The sequence below is a fragment of the Cyprinodon tularosa genome, unplaced genomic scaffold, assembly GCF_016077235.1.
Source record: "Cyprinodon tularosa strain WSP-4 unplaced genomic scaffold, ASM1607723v1 ctg63, whole genome shotgun sequence".
Lineage (NCBI taxonomy): Eukaryota > Metazoa > Chordata > Actinopteri > Cyprinodontiformes > Cyprinodontidae > Cyprinodon > Cyprinodon tularosa.
This window is the reverse complement of record NW_024039374.1, coordinates 897,692-910,353: the sequence shown is the minus strand read 5'-3', so window position 1 is coordinate 910,353 and position 12,662 is coordinate 897,692. Positions and strand designations below refer to the sequence as shown.

The following is a 12,662-nucleotide window of genomic DNA, read 5'->3' as shown; positions in this document are numbered from 1 at the left end:
AACCACTTCAGTCTTGTTTTTAGGACTGCAGAAGGAAGCCAAAGCAGAATACCTGGATGAACAGCCCACATGCACAGGGAGAATGTGCAAACTCCATGGATAAAGGGATTCCAATGACGACCTGCGTGCAGAAAAGTAACAGCACTACCCACAAACCTTTGTGGATGGTTGGTGTTTTTGTGATTGAAAACTACTGTAGTCTGACACATGTAATAATGACAAGGGCAATAACTTATCCTTTCTTATCCTTTTAGCTACAAAATTGTGTCTAATATAAAGTTGTCTTTTAGGGGATTATTATAAACTGAGGCAATTAATACACTGAAAAAGGGTTGTCATTTTCTTGAAACAAGATTTGCCAACACCAATAGCTAATGTTCTCCATCAATAGACACCTCTGTGTACCTCTATTATTTATCAATACCTACCTCTGTTACTGTATTCTGTTTAAACAATTCAACAGTTTCAGTTTTTCTAAGACAAAATTAGTTTAGTTACTGCTTGATATCAGCATAAAATGGTATTGGAGGGGCAGGTTTAAACTCCTGATTTGTGCATCTCTATACTGTTCAGTCTTGTTCCCACATTAGTATCCTTGTTGTCTTGGTTCTCTCTGGTTTAGAAGGAACTAATGGGTTTAGAAGAGCTCAGGGAGACAGTGGACATCCACAGGCTCATTTCTACAACCAGCATCATGCTGCACACCAAGAATAACCTATTAATACACACGGGTCTTTCTGGTGGCCAAACATTTATTTTTCCTCACCTTAAGACACATTTTACTAAAACCTAGACCTGAACCAGTAAAGTTAAAATATATGTCCACAAGTTCAACCATGTGGTGGAAATGAGGCACTGAGGACTCACCTCATTAACACTACGATTAGATCACTCTTGAGGAGCATTCACTTGCTAATGACTTTTTGATCAAAAACAAAGTGGAAGATTAGAATGGTTTTGTTAATGAGGCCTTGAGCCTTTTTATGTCCATCAGATGGCAGAAACAAAATCTATGCTTTTTATTTTGAAATAAAAGAGGAGAATCAAAGTATTTTGTGGTATTTGGAGTTGCTGCTGGTAAGTAAGAAAAAAACAGGCTATTGGAAATTTTCTCAAAGGTTAGAAAAATAAATGATTGGAACATTTGTATGCACAGCAGACTCGCACTGAATCAGAAGAAACTGCTGCCACTCTTCATTTGCTGGTGAAGTTGCTTATCGGTGAACAGTGTGAAAATATTTCTAATCCATAATGGCCTCAGGAGGGGTTGTTTTGTAGTTGTCAGCTCATTAAAGTATTACATGTTTTCTTCACCTTCACACGCCTGAAGAAATAAATGCCAGCTTGAAACATAACTCAGGAGGTTTTTGCACGAGAAAATAACTTGTGTGCTTGTTTAGTCTTGCCTTGACAAAAAAAGAGAAGACAAATTTGGAAGATTAATTAAGAGCACATCAGCAGCAAAGTATCCAGATGGATGTAGTATCCATTGGAAAAGCCACAGGAGGAAAAAAAAAAGGTTTGATGTAAGGAACAGAGGAAGTAAATAATATGTAAAAATGTAACCCACTTTTTTATTCAACTCCTTTACTCTGATACCAATAAATACAATTAAGTTTATTTATATAGCGCCAATTCACAACATGTCATCTCAAGGCACTTTACAATTCACCAGATCACAGTCAAAGTAATTCAAAGTTTTCTAAGAAAAACCAGTTGATTTTATCGACTCAAAGGCAATCCTTCACACTAGGCATGCTTGTAGCAACAGTGGAGAGGAAAACTCCCTCTTAACAGGAAGAAAACTCCAGCAAATTTCAGACTCAGTGTGAGCGACTGGGGTTCAAGGGGACAGAAGCAGATGTACAGAAAGAAGCAGAGATACAAAAGGGAACTGTCAACCAACTCTACAGGCGGCCCCGTCAAGAAAATACTCAGCCAGGCAGTCTGTGTGTACAATCTGTTGCATTAAGTTATTGAAATGATCAAATAAAATCCACCTGTGAAACATGGTGTTCCAATGAGTTCCAATGTTTTCAGTCAAGATACTAAAGATATTGTGTGAGGTAAAGAGGCAATACACGATATCACCCAAGGCTTACTTTTGAATGTCTTAAAGGCATATTAATGTCCTGGATTTAAACAGTACAAGATATAACCCCAATTCAACTGATTTGTATAGAACGTGTCTCCACTGCTCTGAGGTCTAGTGGCAGTGTGCTTTGCAAACAGAGCATTGCACTTCGTGATGTATGGCTTGGAGGCAGCTGCTCAGCCATGGACATCCATTCCATGAAGCTCTCTCTTTTCCTGAGCTAATCTGTAGGCCACAAAAAGTTTGGAGGTGTGCAGTGATTGACTCAGCAGAAAGTTGGTAATCTCTTTGCACCATGTGCTTCAGCATGCACTGACCCAAATGCATCAGTTTATGTAGATTACCAATTTGTGGCTGAGCTGCTGTTCTCATACGCTTCCATTTTTTATATCCCTGACAGTTGAAATTGATTGAAACTAGTTGTAACCTTACATTTCTCTCAAATTAAATTTCTCCATTCCTATTTTTAATTCACATTTCACTGACCAGAGAGAAGCTTCTGAATTGAGACAAGTGTGTGCGCAACAATCTGGACAGCAGTGTTTGAAAGTGTGGCTTAATTCTAACAACTACAAATTGCCAGAACCTGCCTCATCTGGAAAGAAAAAAAAAAAAAAAGGACATGTCTATAGATGCAGCTGATGTCACAGACGTTCAAATCTATCCCCAGCCATATCGAGTACCTGCTCTGGTCTCCTGCGCGTCAAAGATGCCATTGTGATAGATTAATGGGTGAGGGGATCAACTTGCAGCAGCTGGAAAACAGCTGATTTTTGCAGAGGTCGCTGTAGGTGTAGCTCTTCTGGACCCCTCTCAAACAGGGAATAAACTGCGTAGACTGTAAAATTGGGAGATTTTACAGTAGATAACTGATGGGGAAGGAAAAAAAAGTGGTTATTGTTTTCACTCTGTTACGCTGCAGAACCTACTTTCTAGGCAACGCTCTCGTAAGAGTAAAGAAAGGAAAAAAATCTAATTCTGGAACGTAAAAGATGACGGTCATTGGAATATGCAAAGTTAACTGTCACCAGTTAACTTTGTCACCAGTTGATCCTAGTCTGATGTCCAAAACACAGAAATAGAATTTTAAATCCTGCAAGTGATCCTGAGTAAAAAGAGAAGAATGTTTGCTCAGCAGAAAAAAAGTATAATGAATTTCATGGGTTCACAACCAAAGTGGTGTCCTTTCCCTCTTTTTCAGTCGGGAAAGATGTTATGCCCCAAGTCTGAAAAAACTTTTTGTTGGGGGGGGGGGCACCACACATTTCCACACCATTAGCATTTTGTGACAAGTTCACTTATTCTTCTTGTGTCAGCAAGCCATACAGTAAAGTCACAGCAAAAAGTAGGTCAAATACTATTCAAATGCCAGTGACTTTAAAAATGTGAAGGACTTAAAGTTGCCTGGGATGCAAACAAAAATTTGGCCTCCATTAAAAAAAAAAAAAAAAAAGGAATATGATATGGCAGCTGGCTTCATGAACATTAGATCATGGCAGGGTCATGATTGCAACATGAAAGGACACCTACAAATAAAATCAGAATTTAAGTACTATAATCCTAATTTGAGAATTAGCATCACAACATCCAAGGTGGGAGAGTGTTTTACAGTCCATATTTATCCAGATCCCAGTGGATCACACTTTAATCTGTGAGGACACTGCAGACTCATTATGCAGCAACTTTCTCATATTTCATTCCACAGACACATTTATAGATCTTAGGCCAGAAATGAGAACATTTATTCTGACCAGTTTTAGTTTTGCAGCATTCCGATTCATGGTAGCTACCAACTCTGGTATTCAAATACTGTGAATACATAAAGGTAACATTTCTTCTTCAGCAGGTAGGCTACATAATTCAGATTGTATTAGCTGAGAAGCACAAATACATTTTCACCCTTTTTTTGGAAATCGTATGGTAAAACCAGTCCAGAAATGGCCAATTATGGTCTCATAACTTGAAATTGCATACAAACCAACCAGATTTGAATCCAGTAAGAAAAGAATGTGTACTCCAAATTGTCAGAATTTGAAAAATAAAGTGGGAATAGTTGGAAGGATAAGCCCAATTGCTGCTTGCAGTCACTGATACTGTATGTAGGGATAGCTTCTTTGCTGACCAAACACATTTCCACAGAATGTCCCCAAACTCGTCAAGTTTCTACCTTGCCCATGGATATTTTGTTGTTCCCTCACAAAGAACAAAGTTGTTTAGACAAGTCAAGTTTACTCAGTTTAATATTGTACAAATTGACACATTGCATACAGACATCGTCATGCAACAAAAAAAAAACCCAACCCTAACACTTTACAGATTTGCTGATGTAGTAGTGTTAACAGGCCTAGCAGTGGTAGTCTCCCGCTGTGGATGGGTATGCCACAGGGGCGCAGCGATTCCACACAGAGCAGCAACTGGATTCAATCTGAAGAGACAATACAGGCAATTAGACTGTAGCTGTGTAGCAAGTTATAAGTTTAGATAAAGCGTTATTGCAGGAAAGGGAAGGGAGAACAAAACTAAACTCAAAGGTATTCTTGAGGCTTCCAAATTTAGTCATGTTTAACACAGTACACCTTACCCAGTCTTCTGTGGCAACTGCAGAGCTAAACTTCCCATATGACACAATTCCAAATAGTCATCTGCACGGAAAAGCATTAGGGCAAGGATATACATATCCGTCTATACATTAGAAGTGCACTGTGGCTGCAGTAGGTCACCTGTGTTTTTCAGCAGAGTCTACAGTATGCCATGTCCAGTATCAATTCTGCCATATCCTTAGCATGGCATGCTGGTTCTTGACACCTCAATATACACTCTGCCATCTGAGGATTTGTAGCCATTAGTTTGTGGCCTTCCTGGGACACATTGTACAATGTCTGTACTTACCGTTCACATTAGAACTCCTGCTGCCGTGGTTGAGGAACCATGAAGGATCCCCACTTCCCAATGGCCAGGCATTGTTTGTGTACAAATGCTCTTCAGTATGAAATTCAAACAGTCAGAGAAGCTTGTATTGTGATTGTACTAAATTTGTCATGCCTCTGAATTACCCATCTGGTCATCTCCTGGCACCTTTTTATCTGTGCATCAGTCTGGTACTCACTACAAGTGTCCAGTGGTGCTCATCACAAACAGCCTCAGCCAACACATTGTGGGTCATCAAAGGCACCTGTGAAAGACAGACTTTAACAAACTTTGTATCCAGCTTGTTTGGTCTATGCACTGATACTTGCCTCCCCCCCCAACCTTTCAATGTTCAATGTCCCCCGCCATACTGAGGACATAAGGTAGGAGTCAAGGATTAATGACCCCGTCTCCCTGCCCAGTGATAAAAGGTAGGTGTTGATCACCTGCAAAGATACAAGTATTTTCCAACCATGTAACAAGTGCCTCACTCTGAAACTCTCTGCCAGGGGCCAGGTCCATGATGTTCTCAGAAGAAAGTTTATAGGGCCCAATCTGAGTGTGTAAAACCATGATCAACTTGGAATGAAGTAGAATACTCATCTTACAGGGAGGAGGCCAGGGCGGGAGGCTGATGCGCAGAGGGGGACGACGAGGCCAGGGCGGGAGGCTGATGCGCAGAGGGGGACGACGAGGCCAGGGCGAGAGGCTGATGCGCAGAGGGGGACGACGAGGCCAGGGCGGGAGGCTGATGCGCATTTAGCTTGGAGGGAATCCTTTGCTGGGGCAGGATATAGCGTTTTAGATTGTTATTTTTATCTTTTTTTCCCCCCCTTTTTCAGACATGAGATCTCCACTCTTATCCTATATCTATTTTCTTCCGCTTTATCCGGAGCCGGGAAATGAGCCTCTCAATTTTCTGTTCCGTGATCTGTAAGGAATTATATGAAATATTTGGGCCATTAGTAGGTCACGACACACGAATTGCCCAAATGGAGGAAGCATACACACCTTACCTAATACTCCGTTGGTATTTTGATGGATACCTGGCCTCCCTGCCAAACGTCCGATAATACGGCGTGTATTTAGTCGTTATATGACGTTGGGTCCGCTGGTCGAACATTGTGAGTTGTAGACCCTCCTCTCATCTATGGGGATAGTCTGCAAACAACTTGTTTAGTGACCTTAAGATTACAATTTGATTAGTCAGACATTTGGAACCACAAACACAGTACCATTCCGAGATGTTTGTTGATAGGTTTGAAAAACAACCTTTGAATTGCCCAGTCAAGTTATACACCAGACCATTGTTTTGTGGGTGGTATGGCAAGCACATACTTAGGTGTTGAAGTAAAGCATGTTCAGTGTCATTTGCTGAACCGTTGGCAAGTGAATCAAACCAGTAGAAAAAATAAGTTTCATTTTTGAAATTACACACAGGAAGTGACTGTTGTCAACAGCTGACTATTTCCGGGTTTAGTGAAAAAGGTCTATTGGCATGGCTCTTTTCCTTTAAATTATCTAATGAAATATCCAAAGTAATGTCATGTACTTTGATTTACTTAGCCCAGTCCATTTAGATGTTACAACTGTGTTTATTCCTAATCTGATACAAGCATTGTAAATAGTATGTGCTCAATCATTTTTATATCTCCTTTTCATTTACTGACCCTCTGCTTTAATGACATACTAGTACACTATGTTTCTCATCAGATTGATTATTTAAATATTATATTCAAGTCTTGCAGCTTCATTAAACAGAATACACATATATTTTGAGTATAGTAAAGGAGCGTGAAACACATTTTTTGATATCTTTATTGAATCAATATATTAGTCCAATACTCAGAACATGACATAACAAAATTATGTCAAGACGGTGTCAACGGGAGAATAACAGGGAAATATCGCAGAAACATACAGGTATTGTGTCATGTCACACGATTTGACACCATGAACTCAATGCACTCAGTGATCTGCAGTCTTTTTTTGAAATGGTGCTTACACATGCGTTACTTTTTGAATAATAGGCCTACATGGATTTATATTTACATGCAGGAATTTACATAGTGGGAGGACTTGCTCCTCAAAGCTGTAGGTTTTGATTTATAGCATCTGGTAAGCAGGAGAAATGACACTCCATTGCGGGACCAATTTTTGTTTATATTTTTTATTTTCTGTACACTTGTCACTAAATGAAGAGAATGTCCTATTTCAGCTAACATTACTGCTATAGATGTACGACAGCAGTTTGATTCATGTGTGCCTATATATGGGACTTATGTCACAATTCTATCTGGTCTTCTGAACGAGGCTGTTCTTTGCACTAAATGATTTTCTGTAGATATATGTTCTTTGCCTCATAGTTTTAATCTGAGAAAAAGCAGAAATTCATTTGTTAGATATGTTTGGTGGAGTTTTGCAAAGCTGAGCGTGTGTTTATGTCATGATTACACATCTGTACCAGTTGACCCATATTTATGCTGCATGCTCCCATTTTCCCTGAGTCCATACTTTCCTGTGTTCTTGCAAAGAACATAACTGGTGAAAACAAGAGTCCATAATTGCATTCCAGATGTTTGGTACTCAATTTGGCAGCCGTTAGGTAGAATCGTCATGATGTCACGCTTCTGAAATGCCTTTTTCTTCTAAACTAACCTAGGATTATTTAGATCAAATTAAGTAGCATCCTGGGGATTCAAGGTTTATCAGGCCTTATAGGAGCTATTTAGGATTTTTAAACAAGGTTTTGAAAAAGATAAAGCAAGCTAAGTCATGTCAAAACTAAAACCCAAATGCAGCATTCTATGTGGGGCCAGCGAGAGCAGCTGTCATGAGAGTACTAGGTGCATTTGTTTCCACTCCCACCTCACCTAATCTTCAGTCTGTTAGAAGGCAGACAGTGGTCTTCACCCAACTTCCATTCATCCTCTGCATTAGCAAAATGAAACAGTTTAGTCATGAACCAATCAGGAGGTTGTTTCGGCACCAACCCCTTAGGAGGAACAGAGAAAGAAGCAGGAGGGTACAATATTTAGCCTTACATCGTGAATTAGCAGGTGGTAGAACACCAGCAGGACTCTTTACCTGTAAACAGTGAAGCTGCTGCTATTTATTAGGGTAAAAACCTCACAGGCAGCCAGATGTTTCCCTAAACTCATGGAGACAATGGATTCCAAAATAAATGACTGTTTTGGTCATGTGTGTCGTATCATTTTTAGCAGGGATTTGTTCTGTACTGTCAAACACATTCATCAGTGATGTAAAGAAAAACGTTAATAGCCCATAGATTGCGTATTGTTGCAAAAACAGCCAAATTCCAAGGAGAGAAAAAAAAAAATAGGAACACATTAAAGCTGATATATCCAGTGAGGACAGCTGTGTGGATGCCTTGTTGCTGTCAGAGGTCAGAGAAGAACAAGCAGGCTAGTTAGAGAAAAGCAACAGTACCACGCCTGTCATCTGAGAACAGGAAGCTGAGGCTAAAGCACATAAAGGTTTAACAAAATAGACCATAAATCAGGTAAATACAGCCTGCTCCCACAAGTCAATCTAATCAGCAACGTCCAGATATTATGGATTTGCATCTATTCATCGATCTGGATATTACTGTAGATAACCTCTGGAAAATAATGGTACAGAAGGGTCATAGATATGCAGTTAAATAAGCCACAGCAACTGCATGATAAACTAGTGGTTTTTCTAACCTTATGACTGCCATATGTGGACTCACTGTATATACTGTATATATCCCATGCACCTTTTCTTCCTTTGGCACATTCTTCAATCAATCAATCCCTAATCCGCAGTATTTGTCCCTTTGTAAGGGAAAAAGTCCCAGATAATGAAATATAACTTCTGTATAGTGCCTTGAACAAATTTTCTATTTATATGTTTATTAGGCACATTGCTAGGTAGAACAATAGGGAGACTATATGTATTTTCTGCAGGACTGTGATGCTCGTTTCAGTGAAACTGAATTTTTTTTTATTCTTATTTTTTATTGACATTATAACTTGTTTTGGGGCAGTAGAAAGAGGGTCTTGTCCAGGGTATGATTCATGCATACACCACTGCTGCATATTAATAGGAACCAAAATCTCTGAGGAACTTTTCACAAATCGGACATCTAAGATTTAAGGCTGTTCTATAAGGAAAAGCGGTTCAACTTCGTCCAACTAGTTAGACTGGTTACTTTTTTGTTGCCTTGGATGAGTTCATTTATATGAAATCTTAGCTCATATGTTAAGGGCACAGTAGATGTAAAAACCCAAAACTTGCTGTTCACCTGCCAACTATGCTTTCGAATAGCATGACTGCAGAATTAAGTCAGAGGAAATTATGATTTGTGGAATTTTTTTTTTTTTTCTCTGAAAAGCAATGAGTTTCAGAGGAATATTCAGATTCTAACCAACTGTTCCTCAGAGAGATGCATCACAGACCTCAGACGACCTGCAAGCTATTTCTGTCACCCGGCTTTACGGATTTGGCTCCCATTTTCTGGTATGAACAGCAACATCAAAGTGGATAACTTTTTCTCATGTTGCCATAGATATTATTCGTGTTTTTCAGCTTAGGTTCTAGCTTGGCTTAATAACAGCAAAATCTTCAACATGTGGTAGTTCTGAAAAGTGTCCTGTGCAGCAGCAGCTTGTACAAGAGAGGAAAAATGACTCCTTTCTCAGGTTTGATTTGCGAGATGAGGAACTACCGAGGTTTGTTGTTTATTATACATTTTGCAAGTTTGTCAAAAATACAGTCTAAGATATAAGTATGTGTATTTGTTTAGTGTCTAGGAGAGCTGATATTGTCTCAGCACAAAAACAGACTGTGCCAACAGCTTTGACACGTACATGCAGAGATGCAATTCAGTGTACAAGTGTAGAGACCCACAGCTACCTCTATGGCTGTGTGCAAGTGTGTCTCGGCTTGCAAGTCATTTTTTCTTTCAGAAAATCCGTGTCTCCTTGGCCTCGCCATCTGTTCTTCATGCTGTGAAACACAGCACCGTCTCTTGCTCCAGGCGTTATCACATGGTGGGAAAGTTTGTCAAAAAAAGGAAAAGAAAAATGAGGACAGAGGTGTTGCAAGACATGGGCTGGATCTCCAAAGGTGAGGGGAAGGCATTGTTACGTTTAGAGCAGTACAGATTAGTATTCCTGCTGGAGCTAACTAATCCATCCACAGGACTTTAGATATGTTTAAATCTTTCTACGGACACTGACTGCTTTTCCCCTCATTTCTTAAAAGAAATAATTATTGTTTCTGATAGGTAAGAAAGTTCATTCTGGCCTTTGGATTATTAAGTTGCTGGAGTCAGGATGAATAAGTGTTACTTGCATATGATAAACCATATTAGGGAAATCTTTCATTGTTCAAAAGTGGGAATATTCAGAGTAAATGTCAATAATGTGAATGTCAAATGATAGCATGTAGATATACATATATACATACATCTAAACAGCTCCAACTGTTACTCAAGTAACCTTGAATAAAAGCAGCACAGCAAAGACCATAAAAAAATAAATAAATATGACAATGTCTTATTGATGTTATTTAGACCAGGTTGCTAGCTTTAGTTTTTTAACATGTCATGTTTAGTTTCTCCAGCCAACTTGGAGAAATTACCAAGGCTACAAAAAGACACAGGGGAAAGTAAAACGAGTGGAACAGAAATATGTAAGGAGAGTAGATAGCAATGGGAAACCTTTACAATAATAAAAGAAGAGACGGCTACTATATGTGGAGCTTTTTAATGAATGTCGTCCCAAATGCTCACCATCTAAGTATTATGGCAAAGGGTAAGAATTATCTTAAACACCCTTACACAGTTTTATGCATTATATCACTTGATCTTGTTTTCCTCAAACAGCTGGAGATGCTTTAGAGGAGGGATGTCCGAAGTATGGATCAGTGGGAGAATCTGTGAATCTACTTTTTGTGTAGTGTCTGACGTAACTTAATGGTATAGAGGATGATCTTTTATTTCCGAGTGGATCATTTAAATAAGCGGTCCTCTTAATTGTCAATCATACTGGTGATATGTTTACTTAAGACCGTCCTACATGCTGGCCCTGTCAGCTATCTTTTTCTGTGCATGCACACTTTTAGCCGCATATGTGTGGTGAGCTACAGTTTCAGACAGTCAGTGAAGCTAATCTTTCTCATTGAGGTTCTTTGAAAATGGCTGAGGGTCGTAAGAGGAAAACTGTATGAGAAGTGTATGAGAAGAAAAGAAAGGCCTCAGAAGAGGCAAACATGTCCCAGAATGCTTTGTGCGCAGAGCTCTCCTCGCAGAGTACTATGGCTTTGCTGTCATAGCAGCCCGCTGTTGCTACCCGACAGAGGAGACTAATAACAAAGATGGAGCAGGAACCTCACGGAGGAGGACAAGTTATGTGACCAACAGAGCAAAAAGAAGCGATCATCTGTCCCAACGGTCAGTTAACTGAGTTCGCTATAAAGTCCATTATATAGTTCTCGCTCTAGGGGTTAGGTCGGATGTACACAGTGGATGCACAGTAGGCTTGTATGAACTATGAGAGTAGCAACTTTTAAACAGAGCGTGTACAACGACAAATGGCCTTGTGCATGCTCTCGCACGTGTTTAATAAGTTATCCCTCTCGGGAGCGGGTACAAGGTTATGTATGTGTATTTTTTTTTAAAGTGAAGAGGACGGGTCTTTTCAAAAATCCTCCACAATACCTTTAAAGGCACACTATGCAACATTTTTCAGTTAATTAATGTGTTCCATAATGTTATGGATGATTAAATGAGTCATTTCAGGTTGAACAAAGGTATTCTCGGCCGCCCTGGTGGTCTGTGGGGGAAATACTGCACTTGCAATTGCAGGAGCACCGACCCGCACCCACAGGCTCAGAAGTCTCGTGAGAGTCAGTCTTGCTTTACGGCGAGAACTGCTACACCCCCCCAGTTAAAAGCATGCTCGTTGCTAGCACAGTGGCGATCTTTGTGCAGTTATGCTACGTTCACATCGGACGCAGCAAAATCGCGTCTGCTGCTTCATTTTTGCTGCTTGTACCAGTTAGTTCTGACGCGCGGCTGAAGCAGCTTTGCTGCTCTGGCTGCGCGGTGCAAAAGTGTGTCTGACGCGCTTTGGGCGGAGCTTCACTATCCTTTCTCTGCCTTGCAGCTATATTTGCTGTGATCAGTGGGAATAAAGTAGTTTTAATATGTGTTTAAGTGAGAAAATACACCTGAAAACGTAATCAGTGCAGTCAGTTCATTCAGATTATTATCCTGCCTTCAATATTTTTTCTGTCGGAGCCGCTCAGACCCCCACATACCAGCGGTGCGCCGACAGTAGGGATCCCTTCATCAGCAGCCTCTGGCTGGGTTGCCTCCTCGCGGTTCACCACGGCAGCTGGTAGGTGTTTTTCATCTAAATAATCCAAACTGCATATTCTGCCGGCAGATTTCTGCATTTTAAGTTAATTTAGGCGTCAATAAACTGTTTAAGAGGAGTGATCATCAGCGCTGTGTCTCTCTCCCTGCGTCAGATGCTTAAACGCGCCCGATGCGCTGCTTCAGCTGCTCAGACGTGCTGCGCCTGCTGCTCAAAACGCGCCGCGGGACCTTTTGCTGCGCCTTGACGTTACGTTGCATGTAAACTCGCTGCTTCTGTCGCGCCAGCTGCGG

At 40.3% G+C, this 12,662-nt stretch overlaps 1 long non-coding RNA gene across 1 annotated transcript; it reads right to left on the bottom strand.

Moving 5' to 3' along the window:
- Positions 1–4,390: 4,390 nt before the first annotated feature.
- On the bottom strand, positions 4,391–6,317 carry LOC119798522. Its single transcript, XR_005282728.1, has 3 exons — positions 6,019–6,317; positions 4,677–5,933; positions 4,391–4,520 (listed from the first exon to the last, which is right to left on the bottom strand). It is a non-coding gene; the product is annotated as an uncharacterized LOC119798522 (long non-coding RNA).
- Positions 6,318–12,662: the final 6,345 nt, after the last annotated feature.